Genomic DNA, 12904 nt, shown 5'->3' with positions numbered 1-12904 from the left:
AAGTTATTTGTCCGAACAAATATCTAATTCGTCCGAACAAATCATAATTCGTCCGAACAAATCCTAAATCGTCCGACCAAATAACTAATTTGTCCGAACAAATCATAATTCGTCCGAACAAATCATAATTCGTCCGAACAAATAAGTTATTTGTCCGAACAAATATCTAATTCGTCCGAACAAATCATAATTCGTCCGAACAAATAACTTATTTGTCCGAACAAATCATAATTCGTCCGAACAAATCCTAAATCGTCCGAACAAATATCTAGTTCGTCCGAACAAATCATAATTCGTCCGAACAAATAACTTATTCGTCCGAACAAATCGTAATTCGTCCGAACAAATCATAATTCGTCCGAACAAATAACTTATTTGTCCGAACAAATATGTATTTCGTCCGAACAAATCGTAATTCGTCCGAACAAATAACTTATTCGTCCGAACAAATAAGAACTTTTTATTTTTTCATCTGGCCCTTCCACGCCGCCGTAGTTTATAGTTTTAAAAAAAGAATTAAGAAAACTTTCGGTCAAAAGTGAACAAAAAGAAAACGAAAAAAAAACACCACGATATTAATGTGTAAACGGTGTTTATTCACACGTTTGGCGGAATATCTTTTAATTATGCACATATTTAGTATCTTTGGGGTATTTCATAGTTCATTAGGGTATCACTGGGGTTCATTGGGATATCATTTGGTATCATAATGGGGTTCATTGGGATATTATTGGGGTATCATAGTGGGGTTCATTGGGATATTATTGGGGTATCATTGGGTTCATTGGGGTATCATTGCAGTTCTTTGAGGCATCATTTGGGTTCATTGGGGTAAAAAGACGCACCGGTGTTTTTTCTTTGTTTTAGTGCATTTTTTTTCTTGTTTTAATTGTTTACAAATTTCTAATCTGAGAGTCAAGCTTCGAGTTATAAACAAGATACAGAGCATTGCGCACAATGCTACTGTATGTTTGTACACACAGTTGAGGTCATGCTTTAGGTCTTTTATATTAAATGCAGCTATGCTGAATAGGAAATACCAGGTTTGAAAATCTTCAGTTAAATGTAATAAACTCATGTGAACAAACACATGACTCAAACCAAGCTATATATATGTATCTTGCTTATAATTCTACGATTGACGCTGAAATTTTGGTTGATCAAAAGAAATGTCTTGCTAAAAGAATGATATGCTGTAACTATTTTCTAGTGCCCCTTCTTAAACGATGAATTGCATAAAATCTACACAAGTGTTTGATAGTTTTTCGAACACAAGTAAATGAAAACGACGTCTTTTAAACAGTTTCCATAGTCCTTAAACATATATTATCATTATGAGGATAAAAAAAAATTGCAACGGAAAATCATCTTTGTTTGTGGACATTTGTCGTTTTTCAATAAAGCTGACAATAATTGGTACAATAGAGTGACATGCCTGCCAATACATTGATTTTGAGTTATAGCTCTTTAACACATGTGACAACATTTTTCAGTTAAGTTTATTCATCAGTCAAGTGAGTAAGGATATGAAACATCATACGAAATGAATTCATGCCTGGTAAACAACAATCGTTTATAATGGAGAAGGCCAATTAAATTTTTCAATGTTTTTAATTTGAGGAATTGAGCGCATTCATTCTGGTGCATTGAGGTACACTTTTCTTCTGTCACATATAGGATTTTTGAATATAAAATACAATAACTAGTAAGAGGAGGGAGAAAATGTACCGTTATGCTATCATGTATTTTAATCGTTCTATAAAGTGATTTGGAGAGGGGAGGGGGCTAAAATAAAGGGAACTGGAAGTTAACCGTGAACATCAACTGAAAATTTAGGTATTTATATTGCATTTGATCTTATTTTCGGTAAAAATGGTATTCCATGTCAAAGATTAAGTATATGCAAAAATAAGTGTAAAATATGGATATTCATTTTTGTTTAATCTACCGAGGGAACTATATGGCACAATATCCTTTGAACGCCGATATAAAGCCAGTGTTGCTCAGGGGAGCGATGTGGCCCATTGGGTCTCTTATTATTTACAACTATCATTTTATTGCCAAGGAAGTTAATTTACACAATTATGAACTCAGAAGACAGAATAACTTCAACTTTTTTCTATGCAGAAATTCCGGTGAAGTTACGGCGATCACAAAACTTCATTTATTCATTTTTGATTGTCAATTTCGATGTAAGAATTTGCATTAATAGTTTGATTTTCATAATAAAAGTTTAAAACTTTAGTAGACCGACGGTCCACCAGGTCCCGAATTATTGGTGGACCTCCCAATTTTTGTAGGACTCAGGCCGCCGGTCTACCGTTAGTGTCAAGCCCTGTGGGGTCATTTGTATGAAAAGAAGCCGAAGAGGTACCAAGAGATAACCCACGTGTCCAAGCAGGCGACCGCCAAACCATATCAAATAGCCACTGTCGATCACGGGGATCGAACTCGGGTCGCAGCGATGATAAGCGATTGTCCACTACGCTACTTGAACACCTGATATATGGTATATGAAACTAATTTATGTGAAACAGCTAAATGATATGTTATCTTGTATGAAGTCAAATGATTTCATATCGTTTTCAAGGTTACGGTAATACAAAGTTCAATAAGGCATACAAATTTCTCAACTTTTTTCCATGTATATATATGATATATGATGATCTTGAATCGTTCGGCCACATTCCTGATTATTTTGAACAAACAAACCTCTATCACTTTTAAAAATTATAATGTAACAAACGAGTATTGTATATGTACTTCGTTTATTAACTATTGTTATTATTATGGTGACGCTCCGTAAATAAGGGTGAAAGGAACGGATATACAATTAAATGTACTGGTAGGCGTTTTAAAAGTTTTCTCAACTCACAACTGGCCTCAGCAATAGTCACAATCAAAACGGTTATTGTCTGAATTGAAAATCTAACAAAATCAATTTCTTTAATTTATAAAATTACTTTCAAGAAAAATTATTTATATCAGTACACTATATGAAAAGTACCTTGCATTATCATTATCAAAATAATACTAATTCACATAAATGTTAAAAATGTTTAAACCATTTTCCTATAGATTAACTTTAGTATTATGATGTAATTAAAAAAACACATCTTGTTACATAAGCGTCCGTAGCCTACTGAATAAGACAGTGGTGATCAATTCCAGCGGCCAGGGTTCATTCCCCAGTTGAACCTCTCTTTTTTTGAATTTTTAAACTTATATGTAAAATATTTATTTAAAAAATAGGATAACAATTCTTCATCTCACGATAATATTACTACCTGTTTGGGTCTGAGAAAATTGAGAAACTTAACCTCATCTTCATTATTTCCTCATTATCCCCCTTCATCTAACAGATTTAAAAGACCTTTACCCTAAGACGGACGCCAGACAAAACGTGTTCGTTGTAAAATTTAAATGGCGTGTTTTTTTGTTGTCTGCCAAAGATCATGATTTTCCATGTAAACTCTAAGTGTCCACTCCTTCGTTGACACGGTCGTCTTAGGACTGGGTGTTTATGGAATATGATCAGTTACATGTAATGAAAAAATAATATAGTTAGTTAACCGTTTTATTTTCCATATGTATTGCATTTGTAAAATGCAGTTTAGCCTGATTCCACTCATACAGGAACGTTTTCTTGTCATAAAATCTACTGTTTCGTAAGACGCTCCATATTTCTGTTCGTTGAAAAAACATTTTGGCTAGGTTTGGGTATTCTTCCGAAGGAATTCCAATTTCAATGTTTCTGCGATCGTAAAATATCTTTCCTGGATATTGTATTTTTTCACTTATTGATTTCAGTCTAATACAATCAAATATGAACAATGGGTCACATTCTGTAAAAAGTAAAGTCATATAGTTTTCAAAAGCAGCGACAAATGTACACCTTGTGATGACGTCATGCTTAGCACTGTAAGACTGTCCATCCGCTGTTTCTTCAATAAAGAAGTCAAGCATCACTTTAATACACCGATTAATAGATCCTTTTATATCCATATTCAAATCGGCAAACAACGCGTGGTTTGAGATATCGTCCAACTCCCTTTTGGCAATTGTTCCATTGTGGAGAGCAAAGAATACCATAACTTTGAATGCTAATTGGTCGTGAATTTCTGGTGACATTTCTAAACTTTTCAGTTTTTCAAAAATAAACTTAGTTGGATTGGATAAAAAATCGTTATTTTGAAATGCACGATTTTTCAGGTACAAAGTCATAATTAGAGAGTCTCCAATACCTGCATTGCCTATCTTTTTTGTTACGTTTGAAATGTCTGTTTCATTCATACTTGACATTTCAGCCAATTTTTGGATTTTATTGGAAATATGTAATATCTTTGGACATACCTTTTCCATTAATTCATCGTTGTTGCCGAAAAGTCCTCTAAATGATTCCCAATCATTACAATGAAAAACAACTATAATATATGAATTTTTTCTTTTGGCATTCGTACAAATTCTTAATAAGCAGCTCAGGATTTCATCAGTATGTTTTGATGTAAACCATGTCTTCACTGGGTTGTGTATGACCAAAATTGTTGATTGCCTTGACTCCAAATATTCGGAGAGGACATCTTTCTCCTTGACTACTTTGATTTTCAATTTTGAGTTGTTTTTTGCAAGTCTGATGGCTATTTGAGCGGCTAGTGTTCTTTTTCCACTTCCCAATTTTCCAAACATAGCTATCGTATTATCACATGATTTAATTTAATTCTTGTACGTAGAAATTAAAGCTATATCCGCATTGAGCTCTTTAGGGGTGATTTTTTCTACAATATATATATATATATATATATATATATATATATATATATATATATATATATATATATATATATATATATATATATATATATATATATATATCGGAATACATGTGAAACGTACATGATTTATGTTCAAAGGTCATACCTAATGCAGCAACATCTTCTTCACTTTTCATCAGTTGTGCTATAAACATAATGAATTTAATCAGGATAAAATTTAAAGTTATTATCATTATTCATATATTTTGCATATACAGAGCTGGCTCACTTAAAGTATGAACTTCTACTCATTCAATTTTTCCTTTTACAGGAATAATTGGCATGTGGTATTGGTTGTCAACATGAACTATTTTTATGTTATGCCAAAGGCAAAATTCACATGCAATTAATAAGATAATTTGCACAGTTTTGTTGCTTTCCCAAATAGCAAAGAACTAATTAACTCTACGTTCAGTAGGCAACGTGTACTTCTGAACGAAATGCATGTAAAGAAAAACAAACCGTGATTTAAATCAGGATGTTACTGTATAAATGTTTAGATTAATTAATTAATATCAAATAGTTAATTTAAAAAAAAACTATATCATATTGTAACCTCTTTCATCTCCAATACTTTTTTCACACATTCCTCCGGTTGAATTTGGTTGTGCTTTACAAAATAAACAGGTTTGGGGCTCTACAACGAAATACCGGGGTACATTTGTTTGAATATCATATCTACAATGATAACAATCCTTTTGGAAATTATTATCGAAATAACGTTAGTTATTATCATTACAAGAATATTGAATACAGCTAATCAAAATTTTCCATTTTTTACTGTATGATTAAATCATTCTCAATTCCTGATAGTTATACATAAATATGTATTTAAAGAAAAACAATTTTTAAACAGTATTAAAATATATCATACCGAGTAGTTTCTTTTTTCTCCAAAAGATAATTCCTAGAATTATCAATAAAATAACAACTAACACTGATGTTATGGAGCCAGCAACGATGGAAGTGTTAAGCGTGTTTGCAGTCAGGGAAGTGTTTGGATAGACGTTTGAAGATGTGGTCCTGCGTATTATATGAGATTCAATTACATCAGAAAAGAACGATAAATATAGATTAGAAATCACTGGTTAAAACATTTTCTTAGATATTATTTTTCTATATAAACGTACCTAAAAGCAAACTGTTGGCAGCCATGAACTATGTGGTAAAAATAAAAAGTTTTTTTTAGTAAATATACCTTAAAAATAATTACATTGTTAATAACTAATAACATTATAGTAACACTATATTAATTATTTTTAATATACATTTTAGGAATTAAATTCTTGTTTTAATTCATAAGTTATTTTAACTTTTTAAAGTTTTTTTTAATCAATTTAAAAATCATGTATACGAGCAAAAATATGAATCATGAAAATCTTTAAGCAAGGTTTTTATACCTTGTTACATGTACACTATAACTATATCTAGTAATTCGATAAACAACCTTACCAGTAACTTTAGAAGAAAATTAATTATTGAGTGTAATGAAAAAACCAACGGAAACAAAACGATGAGCATACTTTATCAGAATAACTAGGGGCTTTCAGGAACTTTGCACAAATCCCAGCTAGGCAGTTGGAAATTCTGAGATGCAGCGAATTTACATTGTTTTTAATTTATTAACATTGACCACATTTCTGACATAAATACTAAAGCATCACTGTACATTTACAACTAATTTTAACAAAATTACTATTTTGATATCAATATTCAGGTATACATTTGTAAACGGCATCAGAACTGTACACTCCCTTAGGACAAATGGTTCCGGAGCACATTTGAGAATCCATCTTCTTTGCCACAGTGTTGTAAACGGGACAGTGACCTAACAGTAAAAGATTGAACCACAATGTCAATTACAATTAATTCAGTTAAAAAAGTTGTGAATATTTTTTTTTTAAGTTTTTACAGTCCTTCAACCAGAATAAAATGGTGAGCGGTTGTTATCTAGACTACCAAGAGTACATTTTGTATATAGCATGCAAGATTTTATATTGCCTATAAATAATGATTGTTTTGTATGGAAGAAATACAAACCAAAATACCATAATGATAAATCTTGTTTAGATTATCGTAAATAATATTATGTGCCGAACAAAGTGAGGGACCTGGAACGGGGAGGAAAAAGGTCTTAAACACACTACATGTTCACACAGGAGATTCTCTGTTATTCGATGCAGTTTTAAGCTCACCTGAGCTTAAAGCTCAAGTGAGCTTTCTCTAATCAAAATTTGTCCGTTGTCTGTCGTTCTATGGCGTTGTCGTTGTTGTAAACTTTTCACATTTTCATTTTCTTCTCCAGAACCACAGGGTAGATTTCAACCAAACTTGGCACAAAGCGTTACTGGGTGAAGGGAATTCAAATTTGTTCAAATAAAGCGCCACGCCCTCTTTAAAAGGGATATAATATAGAATTATTGAAAATTTGTTGGTATTTTTAAAAAATCTTCTTCTCTAAAACTATTGGGCCAAAAAAACTGTAACTTGTATAATAGCATCCTCAGGTAGTGCAGATTCAATTTGTTCAAATCATTGTCCCCGAGGATAGGGTGGGCCACAATGGGGGAATGGATTTTTGATTTGATTTGAACATATTTTATTATGCAAAATAATATTTACATAATAGGATTGGGCAGCAGGCAAAGCCTATTTAAGCCTTCTCCACAATGGATTTTTACTTAAGAAAGTATAGAAAAAATCTTTAAAAATCTTATTCTGAAAAACTATTTGGCCGGAAAAGCTTTAACCTGTGTGTAGGCATCTTCATGTAGTGTAGATTCAAGTTTGTTCAAATCATGGTCCCCGGGGGTAGGGTGGAGCCACAATGGGGGAATCAAGTTTTACATAGGAATATATAGAGAAAATCTTTAAAAGTCCTCTTCTCAAAAACAATTAGGCCAGAAAAGCTCAAATTAGAGTGGAAGCATCCTCAGGTAGTGTAGATTCAAGTTTGTTTAAATCATAGTCCCTTGGGGTATGGCGGGGCCACAATGAGGGTATGGATTTTTACAAAGGAATATATAGAGAAAATCTTTAAAAAATATCTTCTCAAAAACTATTGGGCCGGGAAAGCCCAAATTTGAGTGCAAGCATCCTCATATCGTATAAATTCAAGTTTGTTTGAATCATTGTCGCCGGGGGTAGGGTGAGGCCACAGTCGGGGATGAATTTTTACAAAGGAATATATAGAGAAAATCTTTAAAAAATATCTTCTCAAAAACTTTTGGGCCGGGAAAGCCCAAATTTGAGTGCAAGCATCCTCATATCGTATAAATTCAAGTTTGTTTGAATCATTGTCGCCGGGGGTAGGGTGAGGCCACAGTCGGGGATGAATTTTTACAAAGGAATATATAGAGAAAATCTTTAAAAATTTTCTTCTCTAAAACTAATAGACAAAGAAAGCTCAAATTTCCGTGGAAGCATCCTCTGATAGTATAGATTCAAGTTTGTTTAAATCATAGTCCCCGGGGGTAGGGTGGAGCAACAAGGGGGGGAGGATTTTTACATAGGAATATATAAAGAAAATCTTTAAAAATCTTCTTCGCAAAAACTATTGGGCAAGGAAAGCTCAAATTTGAGTGAAGCATCCTCAGATAGCAGAGATTCAAGTTTGTTCAAATCATAGTCCCCGGGGGTAGGGTGAGGCCACAGTTGGGGATGAATTTTTACATAGGAATATAGAGGGAAAATCTAAAGATATTATGAGAACGTTTTCAGTTCAAAAAGCAGTAACTTGTGTGATAGCACAGTTCCTGCAGATTAAAGTTTGATGAAACCATGATTCCCTAGAGAAAACGGGGGGGGGGGGGTATAAAGGAATAGAGAGAAATCTTCTTACAGATGCAACAACAAACAAAGCTCAAATTTCCGTGGAAGCATCCTCTGATAGTATAGATTCAAGTTTGTTTAAATCATAGTCCCCGGGGGTAGAGTGGAGCCACAAGGGGGGGGGAAAGGATTTTTACATAGGAATATATAGAGAAAATCTTTAAAAATCTTCTTCGCAAAAACTATTGGGCAAGGAAAGCTCAAATTTGAGTGAAGCATCCTCAGATAGCAGAGATTCAAGTTTGTTCAAATCATAGTCCCCGGGGGTAGGGTGAGGCCACAGTTGGGGATGAATTTTTACATAGGAATATAGAGGGAAAATCTAAAGATATTATGAGAACGTTTTCAGTTCAAAAAGCAGTAACTTGTGTGAAAGCACAGTTCCTGCAGATTAAAGTTTGATGAAACCATGATTCCCTAGAGAAAACGGGGGGAGGGGGGGGGTATAATGGAATAGAGAAAAATCTTCTTACAGAACCAACAACAAAAGGGGCTTGGTATTTACCAAAAAATATGTGGATAAAAATTGGCAGATTTTAGATTTTGATACTGTAATGCTAATTTGATTAGAGTAAAGGCAATTGTTGCGATGTGGCCACTGGGCCTCTTGTCCTACATTGTTTTTCTGATTCATATCAAACATAATGGAGTAAAAGGTATTATACACACCTTTTGAAAACCTTTTTGAAAATTGGTTATTTTATAGTTGACTTCATCATTGAATCAGTGAGGAAAAATCAGTTGTTTCAAATAAGAAGAGATGTGTGAGGTATGAATGGAAAGAAGAGCTTTGCAGAACATATTGCGAGCATAAATGATTATAAGAAACTAGATAATTATGTTTTTAAAAAAACATTCATTAATTCATTCGCTCAACAATTAAACGAATTATTCTAAAGCTGCTTTTTAACCTATAACGTTTGTTATGCAAAACAATAATTACATATGTATGTCATTACAAGTGCGTGAAGTTTATGTATACAACTATCTGGAAGGTGCTAAAACCAATAGAGTAGAACATTTTTTCTTGTCATATGATATCTGTATGCATGTGTACATGTATGTTTTTGTTAAAATCCATAACAGTAGTGAAGGTAGGTGAATATTATTACTTATTAGGTTAGTTACTGACTCACTACGGAAATATATTGGGTTGATCAATCTCATAGATGGCGAGACGAAGCCGAGCCTTCTATGAGATTGATCAACCCAATATGTTTCCGTAGTGAGTCAGTAACTAACCTAATAAGTGTTTTGTTTTCTCGAGGACTATCAAGCGACATATTTATTCACAAATAGCGATGATCTACGCAACGTCATGTACAAGATGCCTAACATCTCGTCCAATTTAACTCATTTAAACTCTTCAAAATGTTCAATCTCACCTTTCAAATACTCTTTCAAAATCTTTCCTTCACCCATGTTTACTTACAATGATTTGTTGCTATTCAATTTTAAATGTTTTCTCCCTTTCCTCTGCAGAGATTTGAGCAAATTTCGACGCTGCCATTTTGTTCTGCTTCAGACAAAACAATGTGACGTCAATATTCTAAGGGCAACTACTCTAATTTCAAAGAATTTCAAAGGGCAACTACTCCAAATACTTTAAGAACTTACGGCACGCAGTTTATGTATAAAATACTATGAAATGTATAATAAGTAAAAATGAGTAAGCGAAGCGTCGACCAATGACGGCCATATTGCCTAATATTATTTCTCACAAAACAAATATAGAGATATATGAGGCAATCACGTGCTATGGTTAAACCAATGAAAATATGACATTTCAGTCCAAGGGAAAACAAGTACTTTTTTCTTTCAATAATCTCACTTTACAATAATTCTAACACCTTCTACATCAGATTATTTTATCCTAAAATGCTTACCATTGATACTGTTAAAAGAAATTCAAACGTGATGATTAATTTAGATAACAACCTTTCGTTCAAGCACTGGAACATCATAATGAATAAGTGACTAGTGTTTAATAATAATCAAGGCTGTTCCAGAAACTTTACTAAAGGGGGAAATTATGTTATAAAGGGGAAGAATGATTTTATAGTAGCCCCCACCCCCATCTCCCGTGTTTGAGTGGCCATATAAACGTTATAGCTAGCCGTCTGGGTGAAGTCTCACTCTATATCCCGTCGAGGAATATTTACTCTCTATGAAGCGAAACAATTATCAAGAGCGTGATCCCTTTGAATAATCTGGTTGTATGATAAGATTTCAGCCTAAAATATACATCCAATCTTCTGGAGAGGATGGTTCACTAAAAAGCAATTAGCCAGTCTACTGGAGTGAAGACGTCTCACTATAAAGCCAGTTTTCTAAAGGTAGGGCCTCACTTTATAGTCAGTCTTCTTAATGGGAGGGGTGGATCTTGCTATATTATTTGTTTTTCCCAGTCTTCCGAGGTACGACTCGCTATTTTCCAGTCATCTACGGTAAGTTTTACTATATAAACACACTTTATAAATTCTACACTTCAATCTTTAAGTACATTGAAAACTAGTCTTTCTAACTCTTTTGTTGGAAGTAGAACTATACAGCCAACATTCCAAGGGAGAACTGATAATACAAGCAACTTTCCAGGGGAAGATTAACTATACAGTTCGAGACCGATTCCAGATTAGTGAAAGTTTAACCCTAGATCTGGGGAAAGTTTCACTTCAGTGCCGGGATGATTATGGAAACATTGAACAGTTACGCTTCAACTTAGTTTAAAAACATTACAATGGTTGATTGTCACGGTAACAAAACATATCAACGCCATGGATTAGCAATGAAAAAATAAAACAGATTTTTTTTTAGATAATTTAAATGACTGTGAACTTGTTTCATTTTTAAAATGATTTATAAATGCTAATATGATTTTTATCGGTAATAATTCAAGAGAATGTGATAGGATCATGTCGTTTCTCTTTTAATTTAAGCTACATTTCCATTTTTATAACACAGTAATAGATAAATATGGATGCATGTGTTTAGCTGATACAGATACGAGAACATTATTATCATGTTTGAAGAAACAATATGTTGTTTTTTCTTGTAAGGAAAATAAAAAAAAATCTAAAAATAAATATTTCGCGACCTGATATACAATGTATTCAACTTATAATAACAAGTTGTTTATATGCACAAAGAATCTAAGAATACCTGCTTCTATCCATATGGGTAGAGTACAGACTTCCACTGTCCTAGAGTACTCATCTTCCACACAGTGATAATTTTCTTCATTGCTACATGTGGAACTGGCTCGACTTGACCAAGCCAGAAAATTTAGAGGACAATTTTGCACCACTGCATAAGACATATTTTCATAGGCGTGTGTTTAAACGATAAATCATGGACGATGATCCAGCAATTGCTATCTTGCAAAGATAAAAAAAAAATGATATGAATCGGCCATTCGAACCTCATTTGTGATATGAAAAAGATAAAGTAAGTATATGCGTCCCTCTAATGGCAACTTAGACTGACTTGATTGATTGGACAAATTTTTATTTTCTTCGTTATTTCTTAAACAATATAATTTTTTTAAAGTGTAATGCATTTTGATGCTGTTGTATGTAATTTTTTCAATAGTTCTACATGAGTTTTGCTTGTATGAAAAAAGGTATGTCATGTGTAAATTTGTGATAACACAATAAGTACACACTGCCATTTGAGAGACTTACCTAGAAGATTTTTATTGTTTATCAAACAATCCACCAAGCATTACTTGACTGAACTTGAATAGGGATTGTTCGGGATTAAATGAAATGCTAAAGGTAAAGCATTATCATTAATAACAAGAGGCCAGAAGCCCATGGGCTACTCCGCTCACCTGAGGAACAATAGGTGTGATAAAATCAGTTTAATGGAGTCATAATACAAACTATCTGGACAATGTACAATAAGACATGTAAATCCTGTATAAATAAAACCCAGTTTTCCCCCTGGATATTTTTCTGTTTATAATCATTAGTCCTTTTCCTAACAGGATGATTTTATAGTCATATCACGTGATGAGTATTGCAGTTCTCAAAAAGATCCTTAGCTATTGTTTATATATGGGATATAAAGCTACATCACACTCTGAACCTTCTTGTGAGGCCGAAGAATTGTCCTGGAGCCAAAGTCTTAACAATTAAAAAGAATCATCTGGCTGATTAGATTCTGAGAAGAAGCTTTTTAAAGATTCACTCTATATATTCCTATGTAAAACTTTAACAACAACAACAACCCCCCATGTGGCCCCACCCTACCCCCAGGGATCA

The 12904-nt window shown here is 33.3% G+C and overlaps 1 pseudogene; it reads right to left on the bottom strand.

The window, feature by feature from the left end:
• Window positions 1-3564: 3564 nt before the first annotated feature.
• Window positions 3565-11973, bottom strand: LOC128176689 (uncharacterized; annotated as a pseudogene).
• Window positions 11974-12904: the final 931 nt, after the last annotated feature.

The sequence above is a fragment of the Crassostrea angulata genome, chromosome 1, assembly GCF_025612915.1.
Source record: "Crassostrea angulata isolate pt1a10 chromosome 1, ASM2561291v2, whole genome shotgun sequence".
Classification (NCBI taxonomy): Eukaryota; Metazoa; Mollusca; class Bivalvia; order Ostreida; family Ostreidae; genus Magallana; species Magallana angulata.
Note: the sequence above shows the minus strand (reverse complement) of the source record. Positions and strands in the feature narration are given on the sequence as shown.